The 21,442-nt window shown below is 34.4% G+C and overlaps 1 protein-coding gene across 1 annotated transcript in view; it reads left to right on the top strand.

Moving 5' to 3' along the window:
* Positions 1-332: 332 nt before the first annotated feature.
* Positions 333-21,442, top strand: part of EYS (eyes shut homolog) — an 855,823-nt gene continuing 834,713 nt past the window's right edge. The window contains exon 1 of the mRNA XM_032104713.1: positions 333-473. The gene's annotated coding sequence lies outside the window, so the exon portion shown is untranslated. The remainder of the gene's footprint in view (positions 474-21,442) is intronic.

The following is a 21,442-nucleotide window of genomic DNA, read 5'->3' as shown; positions in this document are numbered from 1 at the left end:
ATAAATGAATTAAATATTTGTCAGACTTAAATACAGTACTAATTTTATAAACTTTACATATTGAATAAGGGTTTAGGAAGATTAGTTACCTGCATTGAGAGCTTTCAGGCAGATTATGTTTCACATATTTTTCTAACATTAATATAAATTCTTTGTATCTGCTATCAAATTAATATATTTGAGGCAATGGAGGGATTCTTCTGATAAAGAAAATTGAAAACTATTGGAATCCATTCTTATTTCTTATCAGCAGCATGCTGTCTACTTCCTCAAGCAGACAATCTCTAGTACAATACCATCTGATGCTGTCATTAAATCCTCAGCGTCAGGTTTCCGTAGCAACAGCAGAGCTCTCCCTGCTTCACTGTCTGCATCTGAAACCCAGCCTGGAACAAAACCAGTTAATCTTATGCTGTTTTTCTACGTTTATTTGACAGATTTAATCACAGACCTTCAGTAGCTGGAAGTAAGTGGTAAGTAGCAGTTAAAGTTTGTGATTATTAAATTGTAGGGCTGTATTGTAGTTGTTGATGTACACGCACACCAGATGGTGGCCTGCTGTATTCATCACCAGATTAGAAAGATAAAGTCTGGGCTATATGTAGGACTACACACCCGCTTAAGAGTTTATTTTGTAATGCATAATAGCTTTTAGTACTTATTTAAAATAGCAAATCTTGAAAATCTTTACTTTGATTTGATTATAGATGTGACAGGATGAACATATTCCCAAGGTGTTTAAAGTTAGTTTTGATGTTACTGTTTTCACACTCTTATCCCTCTCCAGGCTGACGACCGCAAATCATATACAGGCCACGTAGGGTTTACTTGGTTTAGGAGTTAGTGTTCACAGAACAGACAACTGTCTTTGACTCAAAATATGCAATGGTAATTAAAAACTGTGACCAGAAATAATGTATGGCTTTCTTATAGAAAAAATGCAAAATGTTTCTGAAGGAAATTTAGGAATTGAATGTTTGTACTTATTAGCATATTCTAAATAAAAGCTTTTCTGTGTTCACTAAAACCAAAGAAACTGTCTTTCAAAAATATTTTTTTTTTCATTCCTAAGGCAGACAAATTTTCTGAAAGCCATTAGAAAGCCCAACCAACTAGCATGGAGAGTTTCCAGATCAGAGGAATTTTGAGTTTCATTTTAATAATTCTCTATTCTTTCTCATTATATTTTTATGATCTTGTTGTTGCAATGTATGATTGCAAAACATGCATGATTGTTTTAAGGAATTTTACTTAGATACAGTATCCATTTTATGGAAGCAATATCTATTCAAAATGTAGTTGATACATTTTAAAAACATCGTCATACATAAGCTTAAATTACTGTCATTTCTTGGTGTACAATATTTGATCACAGTAAGTATGAAAGCTATGACATAGGTTCAGTCAAACAGCTTCTACTGTGCCTTTATTGCTCAAATGAAACCCAGACTTTGTGACCGTATACTTCTGAAGATTTGAAGAAAAAAGGCAACACAGGTATAGTAAGCATTTTCGTTTATACACATACGAGAATATGTTTAGTTATATTTTATTTAGATGGGACATCTCTGAGATGAACAGATACTGTAGCAAGTATCAAGCACTTTCACAGAATCAATATTTTTTGCCTTTTTTTTGAAGCATCTCCAGAGATGACTTCTTTATATATTTGTTTTGTACTAAAATAATACCATTACAGGTTAGATTGATTTTTATATAACTGTGGAAGTCATTTAAATTATAAGTATCATTTCATCTTTAATTTTTAACTATTTTGCTAAATAATTCTACTGACTAGAAAGAAGTCTTTGAGAAATTTCATTAAAATACAATATTCATCTAGTTCAGGGTTAAACCTCTTTTCTGAAGAAATCAGGACAATCATGGTAATTTTCCAAGGGCCTTTTCCAACTAATATCAGTGGTAGCTGGCTTTTGCTAAAAAATTGTGTGACATGAGAGAGAGGATAATCACGGGAAAAGCATGTAAACATTTACTAACAGTATGTTTAAAAGATACAATATGACTATAATATGACATATTTGAAATTTTTTAAACATGAGACACATGCTCCTTCTTTATACATGGTGGTATTTTTGGTTTATAACAGTTGACAACCAAAACACCACATCCTTTTTTACGCATCTGTGTAGGGAAGTAATATAAACCCACTAGAGAAGTTTATGTAGTTGAGGTATCTACTTAGTACATTTTCCAGCAAGAAAGAGAGTAGGAAATAAGCAGGTCCTTTACTACACAGTGTTATGCTGGCAGTAGCATGGAACAGATTTGAGGATGAACAGGGAATGGAAAAAATCCACACTTGTCAGATCTTCGGCATGGATCACTCTTTTGCAATAATGATATGAAGATGGTAGTGGAAGAGTGGCAGAAAATCCACATCCCAAAAGTCCTCACATCTTGACCACACATAGGTGGAATACATAAAAATGAAACACAGTCCTAAGTAACCCAAACTAGTAAAAATTCCTGTATGTCCTCACAGCATAGGGCAGCACTCTGGACTCAGCAGCCTCAGCAGAACCAGTTGTAGAACTCAGGCCACAGTTAATCAACCCTCACTATTTTAATAAAATTTTCTTTCTTCAAAAGGGAGTTGGCAATTTTCTATTATAGCAGTGATGTTTCAGTAAAATAATCAATGTTTTGATAATAATATTTTGAGGCATTTTTATAAAATAATGTGCCTAGTCAGCCCTTGAATCATTTTACTGTAAATACAAAGCAACTGATCCAGTTAAAAAAGCATTTCTGGTGAAACAATTTTTCTTGTAGGAACACAGTTGAGTATTTGAGGCTAGATGGAGATGTAATTTATTCTTTTCACCATTAGTAAATTGCTTGGTCTAATTTTCCCTGTCTCATTGATGTTAATCTTGACTATTTAGGTTTTTTTGTTTTTTTTTTTTTTAGATTATAGGCAAGCAATCAAACTAAAAAAGAATTATGAGCAAATTTGAAGGAATCATGAATGCATTTGCCAAATTTGGGATTTTTTTTTTACTTCCTGTATGCACGTATGTTGCAGAAAATATGTGGCTATTTGCACACAGATTCATCCACTTTTATGCACATTCCTAAATAGTATCAGTGAGCTTTTGCATGAATAGGGAAGAAATAGGTCGGCTGTAATATCTACCTTTTTTAAAAAGACAACCTCTTTTTGAAAATGCTATGTAATGAATGTTAAAAATTAGATAATATGACATTCAAAAAACATAAACCAAGATATTTTGTGTTCCCAAAACCATTTGGGAGAGTTTGTTTTCTTTCTAGTGTCATACATTGTCTTGATTTGTGGTTTCTCATTTTTTTCATAAATATTTGGTAGATAAAGAGAAGATCTAAGAAAATTAGATTTATTATAGGGGAAACATGCAGACAGGACCTGACTGTCATAGATGCAGTAACATGAGGATTTCATGTCCATATTGATGCACTTTGTTACTATCTCCCCATGCTGTCAGTCTTGCTTCCCTTTTCTTGTGCCAGTCAAATTAATCACATTTGAACCCCAGATTCCTGAGTCTTACTTTGCTGTGGAGAGTTGATAGAGAAAGAAAAATAATGTCATTAGTTTCACAAACCAAAGCCACTTCTCTGGAAAACAAATTTATGATGAAGTAAAATATAAAATAACAGCATTTCTATACTGAGTTGCAAGCTTTTAGTCATTTTGTAAAAAAAATCCCACTTTTTATGAAGTTAACAAATCAAATGGACAGATGATCAATGTCAAATCTACTGGAAAACTGCCTGTGCAAATGGAATGCCAGATAAGATAATAATCTGTCACTCAAAGTGCTGATGACCATGTGTATATTGCAAAGCATTCCTCAGACAAGAACTGTTGTAAAAGTCACCTTCATCCTAAAATGAATTTAATATAAATTTCATACTAAAGTGTGAAAGATATTAAGGATTAATAAAGATTTCCAAGGTACACGATGAAGAAGCTGTTATTAGCTATAAATATATCTTGAATATTGACTTTCTGGATTGGTCCAATCGTTGCAACAATTATAAATCATAATAATTATTAATTAAATCAAAAGAGACAAAGATTTTTTTTTTTTTTTGCGAACAATATTCATTGATGAAGGTTGTAAAATACCTTGGCATACTTTACATTGCGAAGCTGCTGCTGTGTTCGTAGGACCTTTCTGATCCCCCAGTCTTTCACTAGCTTTCCTACTTCTGTATGACTCCCAGACTGTGTTCTTTTGGAAGTCTTTCTTTGGAAGACAGTAGCTGCCATTATTTTATGTATGAATACAACAGGACTTGAATAGGGTAATTATGCTACGCAGCCTGAAAGCAGTGGCTATGGAAAGCTGCTCACGCAAGTAAGTGGCTGCAAAGTAGGTAATATATGGACTCTTTTTTCATTCATTAAACACCAGTTGCTTCACAGACTGAGTGGATGCTTCTTGCATTTCCAACAGCATACAGATTGATCACTGCCAGTGCATACTATCACTCCTAGGCAAAGGAATCAAGTGGGTTCTATGAAAGAAAAAAAAAAAAAAAAGAAATTAGGTGTGAAATGAGAGCTATGATGTATCTTGGCCTTCATCCAAGATAGAAGAGGGAATTTAAAGGGCCTGGAAGATTTTAAAGTGACATTATCTTTTAAAGAAAAGAATGATAATAGGTTCTTCCAGAATAGGCAATAATATTGAAACTGTGAAGCTGTTTCTCTTCTATAGTCAAGAAATTAACATGGCAGGAGTTTTCTTCTTCCTGCAAGGTCTAAGCTACTTCTTGAACTTTCTTCAGTAGGGCCTTAGCCTTTAGGTATGCCTTCCTCATTGTTCCCTGAATGGAGCATATGTATTTCATAAAATTTGTGTTAACTTTATCCAGATACCCAGAAAACCTCAAATCTTGCTATTTAAATAGTTTTACAAGGATGCAGAAAATTTAGAAAACACCGGAGCTACTTAGGCTAAAAGGCTACATTTCCTCCTTCATGAAATAGCATCTACCTTGCAAATTTTGAAGTAGAAATTATATACTCAGTCTTAAAATGGATAAAATTAGGGGTTTCTCTTGGGGGTGAAAAAAGAATGTTTCCATTCACATAAAAAAAAAAGAAAATTACATAAATGATCAGTGATGTATTTTCTTTTAATTTACACAAAATAATTTCTCCACTTCTTTCAGACCTACATTAAGCAAATTGGACAAATGCTCCTCCAGTCCTGTTTAACTACATATTTTACCAGGAAATTTAAAATTTTCAATAATACAATGTTTGTGAAATGCTTAAATCTCTAAGTAATTTTATTTTTGCAGACTGTCAATGAAATTAGTCTTGATACTTACATGTCTATGATTTGCAAAATTCTATTGCCATATAGTACTGGACAGAAGTGTAAACTTGACATCAGTGCTTGTATTATCAAACTATTATATATTTCATTTTTATATTTTCACATTATTATCTTTGAAAGTGCTTATGATTGTTTTATAATATGTCTAAATAAATAGATGTGATTATCATATAAATGTCGTAGAAAAAGTGAGATACTTTAAAATACAGAATTTCTTATTCAAATATATCTGTCCAATGTGGAATTTAAATAGAAGTAGATAACACCGTAATTGACGATCAAATAAAGAAAATAGGTCAGAATGATGAGCATTCTCACTGGTGAGAGCAATAATATAATTTCATTTATGCTGAACATTGGAAAGGGAGTTGATGAGAATTGCAAAAATATAACTGCATGTGACACAGAATTTGTGAATGTAACTTTTCAAATGAAAGACTGAATGGTTGCCTTAAATTATTTTAACAGAAAAATTTCACATTTGTGAAATATTTTTCACATACTGTAGAACAGTTTTTGTTAATGCAAAACATAGAAATTGATATATATCTATGAATCTAAAGCTAGAACATGGAAAATGGGGAAAAAAAAAATGGAAGCAATGGGGTTTCCAGTACCTGATGCCCATCACAGGACAGGATTTTTTTTCCTACAAAGTGTGACTTTGGCAACTCTAAGGACACACTGAAATATAAGGTAAAGCAACATAACAGGAGATCAGATAAGGTTATCTTCTTCCCTGAAAAAAATGTTCACACAAAGAGCAAGAATTTTTTTCCATGGGTGGGAAAGGAAAAAATCAATGATATTTTGTTAATATCTTCAGAATTTTTATATATTTGACATTTTTTAATATGAAAACATTACTTTAGCCCACTATGTAAGGTAATTTTCAGTGTAAACTGATAAAAATTCAAAGGTAAAATAGGAAAATCTGTTTCATACTTTAGAGTTACTGCTCAGGTACAAAAAGGAGTATTCAGAGGAGAAGTGCCACCAATAGAGGTTGTCAGATAAAAATTAGAAATTAAATAGAGTTCTGAATGTCTCAGCTCAAATTCTGTCTGGTCCTACTCACAGCTCTTTAAAGGGAAACATAAAGGTTGAGAGTAATATTTGTTCTTCTGATTGCAACACAACAGTTATTCAGAGGAAATTAGGAAGAGTATTGGGAATGGTATGCAAAACGTCAGACATTCTTCCTTTTTGTGTCTCTGGTAGCAGTGGCCAGCAAGCTTCAGTACAACACAATAAGTAGTGTGGCCCAACTTAAGTGGCTCTTGGCAACAAAACTGTTCATGTGGAAGACATGGTATTCATGTCATGCAGTTCAGGATTTTTATTTTGGATTAGCTCTAGTCTCTACCTGGGGACTTGAAGGCCTGTTAGCATTTGGGATTATTAGTTACACACTGGGAGTGCATGTTCTGGTTTAACTTAATTTGAAAGGAATCCTATTCATGTGCTATGTGATGTGATCTGAAGTCCTGCAAGGAGGGACAATCAAGATACTCACTTAAAAACCACATTCCTCTTCCAACAGTAAAGACTATGTAGCACAGCTCTTCCTTCAGCTATAGCTTTAGCCCTGTACTTTCCCACTGCTTTATAAATTACCGTGTGTAGTGGTTTGGTCCAAAATACTCATTACTGTTTATCTTCTGTGAGATAAGAATTAGGAGAAACGCAAAGCAGACACCAAACTTGAAAGAATGTAAAGAAGCTTATTAACAGACCTGAAAGAAGGAAAAAAATTATACCACCTTCAGAACTCTCCTCCTCCCCCCACCTTCCTCCCTTCTCCCACTGACAATGTAAAAAGACACCCCTTAAGATGTTCAGTCTGTTTACCACTTCCATAATAACCTTGTTCAGTCCATTTAGAAAGAGAAGTCTCTTCTTGCTCACGCTATGAAAACATTATCACAACGAGACAGCCGCCCACTTCCAAATATTGTTCAGTCCATTTAGGAAGAGGAGTCTCTCTGCCTGCGTGTGAGTCCTTTCCCCCGACTTGCAGCTTTTCCTGCAACTGCTTTCGAGGGTCCACTCTTGAAGGTTTTTGGGGTACAATTTTAAGGTTGAGCCATTCAGAAACAAAAAACAGAGGCCCTTCTTCTTCCCTGGGAGCAAAGGGTCTTCATCATCTTCATCTCTAGGACTATCTCTGGGAGCATCTCTAGGAACTGAGGTTTTCTCCTTTCCCATTTGGAGCAAAAGTCCTCATCTGGTTCATCTCTCCCTGTCCAAACTTCCCATGCAATTACAGCTGCGTCAGCATCTGCCTATCTCAGCGCAGGTGCTTTTGCTTACGAGTTGAACACTCCACCCCCCATATCTTCATGAAATTACAACAGGATACTCTGATATATCATAGCTTCACAACAGAATTTCAGCTTTAAGCATCTCCTCTCTCTCTTCCCTCAGGTTTTCAGCTCTTCACAGCAGTAAAAGGGTTAATCTCACCTCGGCCTTGCAGCTTTGCAGCTGGAATGTTGAATTCTTCTTATCACAGTGGAGAGGGGGGAGAGCCGAGCCACTCCGGCTGCCCACGGCAAGGCAGTGGGGGGGGGTTCCATGGCTGGAACAGGTCCATGGCTCCAGGATGGCCGTGGCCCGGCCCAGCCTGGCCCAAGCAGGGCCTGGCCGGGCCCGCTGGCCCCCACACGGGGCCTGCAGCCACCTGTGCCAGCGCCGGAAACGAGAGAGAGCTTGGGGGGGAGTTTGTCTATTCTTAAATGTGGATCACAGAGGCGGTCACAACTTTAAGTGGCTTAGAGAATTGTCCATATTCAAACTGACCAGCTGATAGGTTCTATCAGGTCCCAGAGGAAGCTATAAGCGCCCCTTAGCAAGGACATCCCTTCCGGGACTATGCTTGCTAACCCATGACACCGTGTTTGCAATTGTGTTTCGGAAACCAAAATGAAGAGTTGAGCGGTCTTTCTACTGAGTAGTACATCCTTCTGTTTGATCTATATTCTTTTTGTAAAATTTTATTTGCAGAGCTGCAGAGAGACATTCTGGAGCCTATTAGTTGTTACCATGCTCCCTCTTTTTCCATGAACTTGTGGATAGTTAACAGCTATGGTCATCAGAAGTCACATATTTGCCCTTGTTTTTACTACATCCCTCTCACCCTGTATTTGTTGCAGCTTTGTCCATGGGATAAAGTTTTGGGGAAACTGTGGGAAAAAAAAAAAGGCAATGAAAATGACGAGTGCAAATACATTACCACACCTTTGTAATTTCCTTCTTTAGTCATCTCATCCTTTTCAGTTGTGCTTATTCAACGCAGCATTCTTGGGAAAGGTTATGAAACCTATAGGAGTCAGGGGCTTGCAAATCTTTACAATTTCTGGGGAGAAAACCTCCTAGAAATTTTCCTAGAAAAAAAAAAATTAAGCAAAAAGCTTGTCATTGCATAAGAACATCAGTTTTTGTCTTTATAATGATCTCTATATTTATCAGATTAACATCAATTTATTATTTGTTGTCCGTGGAAGGGGGATTAAACTTGGTGTATAGAAAGATATCCATAAGAGACACTGCTCTTCTCATCATCTCTTTGTGGTATCAGTACTACCCTATGTTCACTTTAGGTAAAAACCTGGTTGGACACTCCTGACATTTTGCAAAACACAATGTAGCTCTGATGCAAAGTTATTGATCAGAATTTCTTTTCTGACCCTGCTGCTTTACAGTGCATTGTTTTTTCCTTTGCAGATAAATTATGCATTGCTGGAAGCAGTTAGCTATTTATACTCATGTACATGGAAGGAAGACACCTTTAGGCTAACTTATCATTTAAAAGTGTATGTCCTTATCATTGTACAACTACATGGATGAATCACTTTCTGTTACAATGTGTCCATATTTTCCCCACTTGTCACCCAGGAAATAATTTATTCTCACTCATTGTCAGATTTTGCATCTGTACAGGCTGGATATATGTTGTGAAAATTAAATAGTGGTTTATAATCTAAAGGAAAAAAGTATTAGGACATTATGACCTTGTCACAGTCTTGAATGGTTCTCTTGCTCTTAAAATAAATAATAATATTGCTATTTAGCCTAAGAGACGACAGATTTTTCTGCAATTGGACCCTGAAACTCGAGTTGCCTATTGTGTCTCATTTGCACAATAGTCTTAAAATGTATGTATAAAAAAGCTATAAAACTCTACTTTCTTCTTTTGCTCTTAAATGTCCTCCCTTCTGTAATCACAAGCATGATATAACAACAATATCATCTTGAACATATTGGTTTTCATATTAAGTATTATGAATTGCATTTAAAAACCATTTCCTGTATGTAAAGATGAAAAACATACATGCTGCTTCCGTAAAGGTTGTGATGTACAGGAAAATTAGTCTAGCTTTCCATAGTCCTGTGAGACGTGCATTTGTCATAAATAAAGAAAGAAAAGATATTCCGTTTCCATTTTTCAAGCAATACTTGGATGATCATTTAACAAATGGTGTATTTAGTCAAGTTCTTCTTCAATTCTGCATTTCAGTTGCTTCATTTCAAGCTAACTTCATTTCAGGCTAACTCAGTTGTGAACCACCTCTATCAGCTCTTATAAATTTAGCCCATTGGTGTTAATGCATCCTAATCAATCAGTACAGCAACAGGACTAAATGAGTTAAGTTATGCTCCTTGACCAATACTGCACAGCCTAAAAGCCCATGACTAAAACATAAAGGATACTTTCTATGCCATGAAATTTTTCTAAATTGCAGAACTTTTATCTTCCAGTTTACAAAAGACTGTGGTATGTTATGCATGTAACATTAGTAACTGGAATAATTTAATATATTCTTTATCTTGAGGAAATATTGTCTCTTACACTAATTGCCAAAATATTTCATTCAAACAAACAAAAAACTGTTCTTGAACTTCCTTTGTAACATAGTACAAGTAGCAGCCTTAATAACAAGTGAGAGAAGAGGGTGAAAAACAGCCACATGTTGGAAAGAGCCAATCTTTTTTAAAACTTAGACTGGCAGGATGAAGCATCTTTCATTTTGATCTACTACACAATTTTCATCTCAATATGAAAGAAGAGAAATTTTTACCAAACATGCCAATTTGACCAAGGTCTGCTTTTCATCCCTACTCCCCTTCTTGTTTAGTTAAACTAAAAGATTAAAAAATTTTTAAACTAAAAATTTCTTGCCTGTTTATTAATTTGCATAATAGCAGCCTTTATGACTTACAATATAATCTGTGAATGATGATGCTCTATGTTGAAGGAAGCACAGGCCTGCTTTTTATTTTTGTGACTGATAATGTCCAAGCAGTCACCTCCCTTATGGCATTTGAAGCAGACAGCAGAAGACAATTTCAAGATTAGTAAGTGGGTGGGTTTAATTTTTTGTCCTGACAAATTCTTGCAGTAATCTTTATCACAAGAAAAAATTCATGATGTGCAATTTTCTTTTATCATTACAATAATTGTCATGAGAATCAGTATTAGTTATAAGAATTAGTATGGAGCTGATAAAAGAGTACCAAACCACTGTAAACTTTACCAGCATTTTCTGAAAACTGTCATTAATCTGCCCTTTTCTAAAAGCAGAGGTTGTGACTGATTAGCAGATCAAACTCTACACTGCTGAACTTTTGGTTTTTTCCCACAACAAACCCCCAAAGTCAGAATATACAATTGAAAGTGTTATGTGTTCTTAGCTACCTGCTAAGAACATATCAGTCTGACCAAGTGCTGGCCCACAGCTGCAGGGCTACCTGAAGTAACAAAACAATCATGCCATACTAAAGTGCCTTGCACATTAAGTCAGAAACTGTGTGATACAGGGATTGCACACAAAAGGTATTTTATTAGAAATAAAGACACAAGGAAGTCCTGTATTTAAGGCAGGATACTGAATTATTTCCTTTTATTGGATTTTCTTTTATATAGGAAGTTTGTTACACCGTGTTTTAAGGTATGTCTATATGCTGTGTTACTGGCAGCAGCTCATGTTGACATAAAAGTTGATATATGTCAGTGTTAACCCATTTCTGTATCAGGTGCAAATTGAACACAGTGAATTAGTGGTGTTAGTGTAACCCTCACGTCATGCCACTTGGTATAGTATTCTTTTTTTGTTTTCTTGCTTTTATGAAATCGGCTTTTTGTTGTGTGCATATTTTATGAGACTATTCAAAGAGGGTATGTGTACTTCTGGACCTCTAAGAATGGTAGTACTTGAGACCAAGGTGTAAATTGTTTATACCCGTCACATCAGCAGGATGGGAATTACTTTGTATACTTGTGGAAACCATACTCTTATAGACACTACTTTAGGCACTGTATTGTACTAGAAGCTGCAAAACAAGGCTGCTTTTCATCATCAGAAGGTCTGTTTTGCTTCTAACACTACTGCAGCTAAGGGTAAAGCAATTGTGAGATTCAGTGATGAAAACCAGGGCAGAGAGCAACTAAAAGTCTCTGAGATCTTGTCACCAGTGTAACAGGACATCATTTGCCTGCCACTTTTAAGAACAGTCCTTTCAGTTGCTGTTAAACAGATATAAAGCATAGTTTTTACCTGTGTCAGACTCTGAAACAGTAATCTACAATATCCCCAAGTTAAAAGAATTACAGAAATTGTCCTGTAGCAAAACACATGCATTGCCATTTTTCTTGGTACCTTAGAATATTGCTTGAAGCTTTTGGGAAGGATATAGTGCAACAGTATTATGTAGACAGTTTTGCAGTAGATTTTCTGATACATATATATATATATATATATATATATGCATTCATAGCCAATTCAAGAAACTTACAGATCTACCAAAATGGTCAAGTATATATGCATATCACTATCACCTCCTTTTCCTTTGCATTTGTATTTACACTGCTACAGAATTCAAGGTGAACAGAAACCTGACTCTTTGGATTCCCTTTGAGCGATGTCTTTTTTTAAACCTTTGACCAATTCCCATCACTTTCAACAAGAGTGACAATGGAAAGTTGCTTTTGATCAAAAGCAGCAAGTCATTTCCTTCAGTTCTGATATTTTTGACATTCTTACATGTGTTTAATGTAAACACACACAGCTACTCATTTCTCTTTCCTACAGACCAGTGACTTTGCTGTGTTGTACCTGTTTCACTGTTTCACTGAGGCAAAGCCTACTCAGCCTTATTCAGTCATACAAAACTAGCAGTTCCTCTGTTTCTAATGGAAAAACAGATGATCTAAGAAAACATGGATGACCAGAGAACAGGAAAACAACACAAAGAATTAATTACATCAGAAACCATTAATCACAGGCACATATGCACGTTAATTCCCCAAACTGTAAAAAAAAAAAAAAAAGTTTGATATGGAAATTAGTTTTTAATATCTGCTAAAGAAAAAACATTGCTGTAAGAGGTTATTAGTATACCCTGTAATTCCTTTTCAGTGAAATGCCTTTTATATTATATACAGAATACTATTTTCCTAATGAGAATTAAGGGAGTTTGTGTTCCAAAATTAAAGTTCATCCCCTCTCTCTCTCCTCTCTCTCTATATATATGTATATTTATGTATTTATATATATATTATTTGCTCTTTTATTTTGTTCATTTGGTTCTTGTTTTGGGATTAGATTTTTATTTAGTATCAGATCTAAGTCCATCTATTGCTAAATGCTTTCAATTTAGTAACTGAACCATTTCTAAGCTTCTCTTTCAATCATATCATCACAACACTTGTAAGACTGTATGTTCCCTGTGAATTCTTTAGCCAGGAGCCATCATGTCTCCTGGCTACCAGCTGAGTGTTAAAATGCACAGTGGACATAGAAGAATGGTACTTTGTCAAGTATTATTCACAGCAACCTTGTGAAGGGCACTACAACTTAATATAGCATCTGTCCTCGGAAAAATCACTGAACCTACACAAAGAAGCTCAGTTAGAGAATCTGGGTGTTCAGGACCAATTTTCAGATGGCCCAGACCACTCAGCTTTTGCTTGGTTCAAGTAGTTCTATTTTAACTACATTGAGATTTGAGTGCTGTTATTCCCTGCTGTCTATGCTGGCACAGCTCTCTTCAAAAACTGCCCTAGATATGACTTTCAAGAAATGATATATGCAATTTTATAGCACTAACTCTTCATAAGAGCCTGAATCACCTTGAAGACAGTGTCTGATGTCACTGCCTGGAGAGATCATTTTTTTCATTAGGGGAACTGTATCAGCTAGCTCCTATGAGGCAACATCCTGACATCTTTTAGCAGATAGTTAGCTAGACATGGCACAAATACTCCATGGATAAGAAAAGAGACAAAGGCCAATGGAGCTAATATTTCAAGGGTCTTTTTGAATAAAAGTTTGAAATGGGCATTATATAATGTATTAGAATTTTAGTCTTGCTTGATAAGTCACTGCAATTGAATGTGTAAACTACTTCTCAAGTGAAGATGGAACAACTTTCTTTTGAAAAATAGATAATTACTCAGATGATATAAAGAACGGAGCAGAGCTATTGCTTAATACCATTCTGAATCAATAGACTTTATCTGCTTTTTTTACTTTAAAACTTAGAAACTGCAATGAGGAAAAAAGAAGAGTAACGGTGATTACACTTTGAAGATAATGGGTCAGTTCTGAATGTTATTAGGATTTCAGGATGAAAAGTCAGATTAAATGTTCTAGGATAAGGTATATGGGACAAGGCAAGACTATAAGATTAATTCAATATTGCATTATGTTAATCATTCTTAGATTGTTTTTACTCTTATGTATTTGAGAAATGAGTAAATTAATAAGTTAGGTTTTATTCTCCGGTTCTTTGTCATGAGAACTCTGAAGAACTGCATAACCAATAAATTACGTGAAATCACTTTAAAAGTTGTGCGTTTCTCCTGTTTTTCTATATTTAGTTTTGATGAAAATGTACCACTTTCAACTGCAGAAAAGGCAGACAGCACTCAGACTAATAAGAAAATCTGACTGATACAATGATCTATAGCTCACAGAAACTATCATAAAGAAAAAGAAAGTTAAATTCAGACACACAAAAAGACATGGATAGATAGTGCAATGACTTATACTGTTTTTAACTTTTAAGAATATAACTTGCATAAATTATTTTTATAAAAAAGGAAGCAGATGGTAGAAGAGCATATGGATCCAGACTGCAACTGCAGTAAATATCTTTTTTCCTGAAAAAAATTGTATTCTAAAACTTTAAGGTGTTTGTGTTTTCACAAGCTTAATGCATGATGGAAAAACCTTCCACACAGGTCTTTGGCTGATGTCTATTTTCCTGCTTTTTAAGTTGACTTTCATGTTGGTCAGTTTGTATTCAGCAGGTCAGACAGAAAGGAGCTGCAGGAGATGGCCAGGTTGCAATAGACCTGACTCACTTTTGTGTTACCTGGTCTCAGGAAGGCTTGTGATACACTGTCATGGCAGAAAGTCCTTGTTAACACTTTATCAAAAGCTTTTGGTCACCAAATTTCTTGATGTTATAGGGAGAACGTTGAAAAGAGAGTATCGTATGTCTCTACCCTGTATTTGGAAGGCATTTATTAGCCATAATCACAAACAAGATTTTATATGCTGAGGCAATTTGATAGTCAGGCACTTTGTCCTCTCTATTTAAAAAATATCAAAGAAAGAATTTGAAAATCCTGGATTTTTCATTTACAGAGATTGTCCTGCAGTGACAGAAGGGGAAATCTTAGAGATCATGAACACTAAGGGAAGCTCATTCAAAAAGCCAAAAAACAAATGCCCAAGTTCCAGCTGGAATGCTCAAATTAGCTGTGCATCTGCTAGACTACTCAGTTTTTTCAGTTGAAACACTGGGCCGTATTTACGGAGTGTAGTCAATCCTGTTCTCAAAGCAGAGGGAGTTGTATAAGCTTTGCAAAAATGCAAGTGCGAAAAGTGTAAGGCTAAAAATGTGTTAATTGTGAGTATATTAAAGAGTGGGACATGCATACAAATTGATAATTACCTTTTGCTAGTATTTTTCTTTTATAAATAATAATTCCATGATTATTATGATTATATTCTTAAACCAAATGCTGACATAAGTTTAAGTAAAACTATTGATAGTGCCAAAGCAATCTTATTGTACAAAACCAGCTGGTGGGAAAAAATAGAGTTAATAAGTAGGATAGTTAAAATTAGGATGTGTTTCTTTGGAGATTTCTTTTGAGTGATCTTTCTGGATATTAAGTTGTATATATTTTAAATTTCTCTGTGTTAATATACAAAAACTTAACAATAGGTTTATAGTTAGCAATGTCATGTATTGACTTGTTTCTTCCTAATTCACACCAAGCAAAGTTAAGTATTACAGTAATGAGAAAATATTTCTATGCTTACTCAGAAAAAAAAAAAAGAAACTAAAAATAATTCCATGTGAATAAACTTGGAAATTTGCTGGTAATAAATAATCTTTTCACTTGTAACACAATTCTTTTAAATTTGATGGAATCCTGACAATACACTTAATTTTTTTATAGAAACACCAGTTTGATCTGAGCGTTTACAGTTCTATGCCTTGCTTTGGCATTTTTACATAAATTCATTACAAATATGGAGGTTTCTGCATTCTCACAAATTGGGTCATGACATGCCAGTTTCTTCAGAGCTCCATGACTTTGCTTTCTATGAACTGTGTTTAAGGATCATTAATAAATATGCTGTCAAGTTTAGATAACTGAAACTGATCTAAAATCTTTTTAAAGCAAGAATTCAAAGTATAGAGTGAAATGGTGTATGATGGCAAGGAGATTCTCATCAAAGACATTAAAAATGTTAAAATATAGATCTCTTCACTCAGCCCACTAGCTGAGAGCTACAAGATTGCAATCATAACAGAGTAATGAAAATGGATTTAGCTGATGCCATTTCTCATTTTCATTACCATCATTTTAATGAAAATGAATTAATATTGTGCTATTTTGTATTCTCATGGCAATTTTTGTCACAAAATGGATTCATGCCAAGCCATCTTCTGTTCCTGTTAATCTTTGTCAAAAAGGCAGGGCACCAAATTTTTCATGTCCTATTGAGCTCACAGAAGCATGTAAAACTTTTACAGCCCTGCAGGCTTCAAACTGGTTTTGGTGGTTTGGATAGTTTGACCCTAGGTAATGCTTATTAATGCAATAACAGTAGAGCACAGAAAGCACAAGAAAGATGAAAAAATACGAAGATTTTTTTTCTTGCTGTCATCTGTAGCGAGAACAGTAGAAAGTAAGGAACTGTAATACCAATGGACGTTAGTGAATAGTTTAAAAGTGACATAGGTTAATATCTAGTTTTACCTATGCATACAAAGGTAGGAATATATAACAAAACCCCCAAATTCATAGCACAGATAAGTGTGTTAAACACTGAAATGATGAAAATAAGTAATAATGTATTGATTACAACCAGAATTAAAATCCAGTATGTTTTCATTTTAGTGAAATACAGGTTTTAACTTTAAAAAATTGGCAAAGACAGTACTTCAAGAAAAATACAATCATTAGTGTGCGTATATAAATTTATGCATTCATGTGATAAATCATTACACTATTCAACTATAATTTTGAACCAGCACATTTGAATGAGTTTAATTTTTGGTTTTATTTTTCTCTTTATAATGTAGTTATGTTTCATATTAGATATATAGATGGTATATTTAGTAATTATTTTGGTATAAAACAACTACACTGAAATTACGTGTCTTACAACCTGAATGTATTTTTGCTTTGAAAATGTATGGAAATGTATGAAACTCCCTTTGTCCATGTAAGGAAGTGTCCTTATTCTTTTATTAAGAAAGATTGAACATGACCATTCAATAGGATGATGTACTGGGTATCCATAGAAAGTTTGTGAAACTACCACGAAATGCTTATACCAGAACCTGAATATGGAAAAAATCTGTTGAATTCTATAAATTTTTAGCAGCCAAATTAATTTGAAAGACATGGTAGCTCTTTTTTAGAAACAAAAATACTCTTAAAAGTCATCTGAATGCTTTACCTTTGCCTGCATCTTTATACCTACTTCAGTGTCTTTTGGTTTGGCTGCAATTAAAAGTTAAATTAGTTAAAAAAGTTAAGTTAGTTAAAAAGTCAAAAAAGTTAAATGGTAGCACAAACAGTGATCAGAAAAGGGAATTCTCCCTTTATTGGTAATTTTCTCAGGTCATGTCTAAACAGCTGATGAACTAGGGAAGTTCTAATCAGTATAGGACAGAATATAATAAAGCCATATTTCATATCATTCAACAGAAAATTGTGAACAAAACCTGAAACATTAGTGATAGCATTTATTTATGATAATCAGCTTGTAAACCAACTTGAGCCTCTTTTAATTTATTTAGTTCTTTCCACTTCACTTTTTGGATCAATCTTTTAGCTAAAAGATAGGTAGAAAGAGATCATTTTGTTGCTACATGTTGTTTTTCTCTTGGTGTTTTACTTCCTGACTACTATATTATGCATTTCCCAAGAAGCTAGATAGCTTTCGGTTAGATATTACTGTGCTTCTAGTTCATATTACAGTATGGGTTTTCCTTTACTACATGATAAAGATTTTGTCTGTTTATTTTGCATATAAAGAATTTTTTAAAAGAAGAAGAACAAACACATTATTTAAATTACCGTATTGGAAACTTGTCGCCCACTTGTCTTCTCTGCTTTCATTGTTTTTAGTTACTTACCTGGAAATAAGCCAGAGTTTCAAAAGAAACAGGAGTCCTTGCTCAAGGGACTGTAGATTAATTAGGCATCAGATATAAAACTTGCATTTGGGAGTAAGAACCAGAACCTGGACCTACTTTGCTGCTGCTTTGGCATAAAGGCACTATGCTGGACCTTGTTCTCTCTCCCAACAGGGAGGGGCTGGTGGGGAATGTGAGGCTCAAGGGCAGCCTGAGCTGAAGCTACCGAGAAATTGTGGAGTCCAAGATCCTTAGGGCAGTGAGGAGAGTGCACAGCAAGCTCTGCTCCAAGCTTGGAAGAAATGCATCTCAACAAAGAGGAAAACCCAGCAGGAGCCTTGTGTGGATGATCAAGGAACTCCTGGACAAACGCAAACACAAAGGGTTCAAAATGGTTTTGGTTGGCTAACAGTAACTGTTCTTAACCTTTTTGTAGTCTCTTTCATGAAACTATTTTAAAATGGTATTTAAATAAGTATTAGTATTCTAATAAATTAGTATTCTCCCAAATACTAAGGTATAAATACTAAGTCACTTTTCCATCTTCTTAATTTCTCCTTGAATGTTAGATATCAGACATTTTGATATTAGATTATTTTACTGAATATATAGAAAATTATGCAAAAGACTTGTTAGGTCTCTAATTTTGCAAACTAAATAATGGAAATCAGCTGAAGACACAAGACAGACTAACCAGAAGCCATTGACAGAGCAACTTTACCAATAAGACTAGTTCATATTCTTTCCCCAGTAAAATGTGGCACAAATCCATGCAGGATTATGATTGTCCATAAGATCAAGAGGTAATTTCTCTTCTGAAATGCATGGAACACGCTTTTAATTTAAAGTAGTGTACTTCAGACAGAGATAAATCTGGTAAAATATTGTGTAGGGTTTTTCTTTTGGACAGAAAAAGCTTTTGTTTTTAAAATAGAAACAAATATCTACTTGTTCTTTAATAAACAACTTTTTTACATGACATTAGAGATATTTGATATAATATTTCATATATTCAATATAGTATCACATTACAGGTCTACTTATGACTTTTTATTAGAATTAAATTGTTACTTAAGTGAAAAACCCAGTAATGTTAAGACATCTGATGTGTCACATAAAAACTCTAGGAAAGAGCTGAAAAGCTTCCAAAGCCCCTGAAGAGAGAGGCTGTCGCCACACAGCAAATAAGCTACAAATGCTTTATTCATTGTATATTTGAGAATGATCTCAATGTTTTCATAGACATATTATCTATTTCTTCCAGTTACTTGTGTTGCTTTCTTGTATAAAATATTGTATAGAAAATGCAGAGTAAAATCTTAATTTACCAGACTTATATGTGAAGGGTTTTAGGTACAGAATATGTATTTTTATAATAGATAAATAATCAAGTAGAAAGATTTCACCTGGGTATAAATGGGTTTTAATTAGCTAACATTTGAAAAACAGATGGAGATGCTAAATTAGACCTACAAACAGTCTATTGTTTTAGATTTCTTTAAGGGTGAAAGGGTGAACATTTTTGCTCTTATACATAAGGTATTATATTTATGCTAATATATAATATTTTAAAAATAAACACATAATTGAAACGATCAGTATCTCAGATAGATGCCAATGAATTACATAACCCACTTGTTAAAGCTGGATTGATTAAAAAGAATCAGAATGTCTACCAAAGACTTTAGCACTCAATGTCTGTAGATGTTATTCATCTTTCAACTTTTGCCTCACTGAAGCTCTTGCATGTTTGCAACCTTCTTGATGTCCTTACCTTCTTGCCTAGCTCTTCCACCTTGACTTCATATCCCAAAATACTAAGGACCAACACAAATCATATTTCTTTAAGTGGGAGAAATATCTTCTTCCCTGGAATTTGTGACGCACATTCAGCAAAAGGGATCTGACCTCAGAGCCCACTGAAAAAAAATCCTCTCTACAGGCTGCTCAAATTTCCTCTTTGCTGTGTAATCTGACTCAAATGAAACAGACTGTGTCAGGTGATAGAAAGAATTGAGAAAACATTTCTGTGTCAACTTGAAAGGCATCTTCCAAAATTTTTTTTTGTCTTCCTTTTAAATGAGTAGTCATTGTAGGTGAAAACAGTTGCGTTCAAGTTAGGCCTTTGTTCATCTTTGTGGTTTATTCAAATGATCCCTCAGTCACGAGCTCTTTGTGGAAAGGCCTACCTGTCTGTTTAATTTTGTTCATTTGGGCTGGTATGATGGGACTCTGGCTAATGACTGGAAGCTTCAAGACACTATTGTGATACAAATACCAAGAAAAAATTTTCCTAGTAATTGTGAACTTGTTCCATCAAACTGGATCACTGTAAGATCTCAGACAATATAAAAAGGCAAAATATTGACTGTATGACTACTGCTTACACATTGAAGTATTACCATGAAAGACAATCATTGCTGGTGCCATATCCATAAACCGGAAGAACAGAGGCATTTCATGCTCACTTATGCAAGGATTGGCTGTCTCATTCTGTTTTAACCTGTCTAGGATCAGGTTGATTTGAAAAGAAAGTCCAGTGGTTGCTTCTGTGACATTGAGAATGTTCTTCTCTCAAGGACTATGGAGGTGCAGCTACTCTCAAGATAAATTGCTGTATGGAACAGCATGATTCTATTTCTATCTCAGATGGTAGAATTTACTTTCAATATGAGACAAATTGATTCTCTAGAAACTTCATCTGTTGAATATATTGTATTCATAATGTCTGTTAATTAACAAGCATTCCATACACATAAAAATAGAAACGGAAAAGAAGCCTAATGACTTTTCATTTAGAGTAAAATATAGCTTCATACAATTTTTTTTCTTTTTCTCTTGCATATTGGAGTACTATTGTCTGTGGTCATCTGCCTGATTTTTTTTTTCACTTTTTGCAGACCCCTGGACTCTTAATATAAAATTATTAGTATATTTATTACACAAATACTTAGACTTTCAGGAATCTTGTTTAATTGCTGACTAGCACAGTACAGAAGAAAACTGATGACAACTTTTCCTTTATTAATTTTTTTCATAGATTTTGATTTATGTAATGAATGATAGGTAAGTTTTTTTACTATAGTGGCTTTCATTTTCACAAAGATTTAACTTCTAACTAAGCAGGTAAGAATGATGTTACATGCACAAGCGGGTGATTTCATTATAAGAGGTAATTGTTTCAAAAAAGATTTAATCACTTTCTTTGAAAATCAGCTGTTAGAATATTCAGTAACCTCTCGTCTTCCTAAATTTAAATTCACTGAGGTCTAGAAGCATAAGCATGTTTTGATAATTAATAGCATATTGATACTACTAAAGACATGGTTGTTTGTGGCATATTAAACTCACAGCTGTCAAAGGAGGTTGTTTGCATTACATATATGACTATTCAATCTGACATTCATGTGTAG

This window comes from Corvus moneduloides, chromosome 3 (assembly GCF_009650955.1).
Source record: "Corvus moneduloides isolate bCorMon1 chromosome 3, bCorMon1.pri, whole genome shotgun sequence".
In the NCBI taxonomy this organism is placed as follows: Eukaryota; Metazoa; Chordata; class Aves; order Passeriformes; family Corvidae; genus Corvus; species Corvus moneduloides.
The sequence above is the reverse complement of the archived record's forward strand: the minus strand, read 5'-3'. Positions and strand labels throughout refer to the sequence as shown.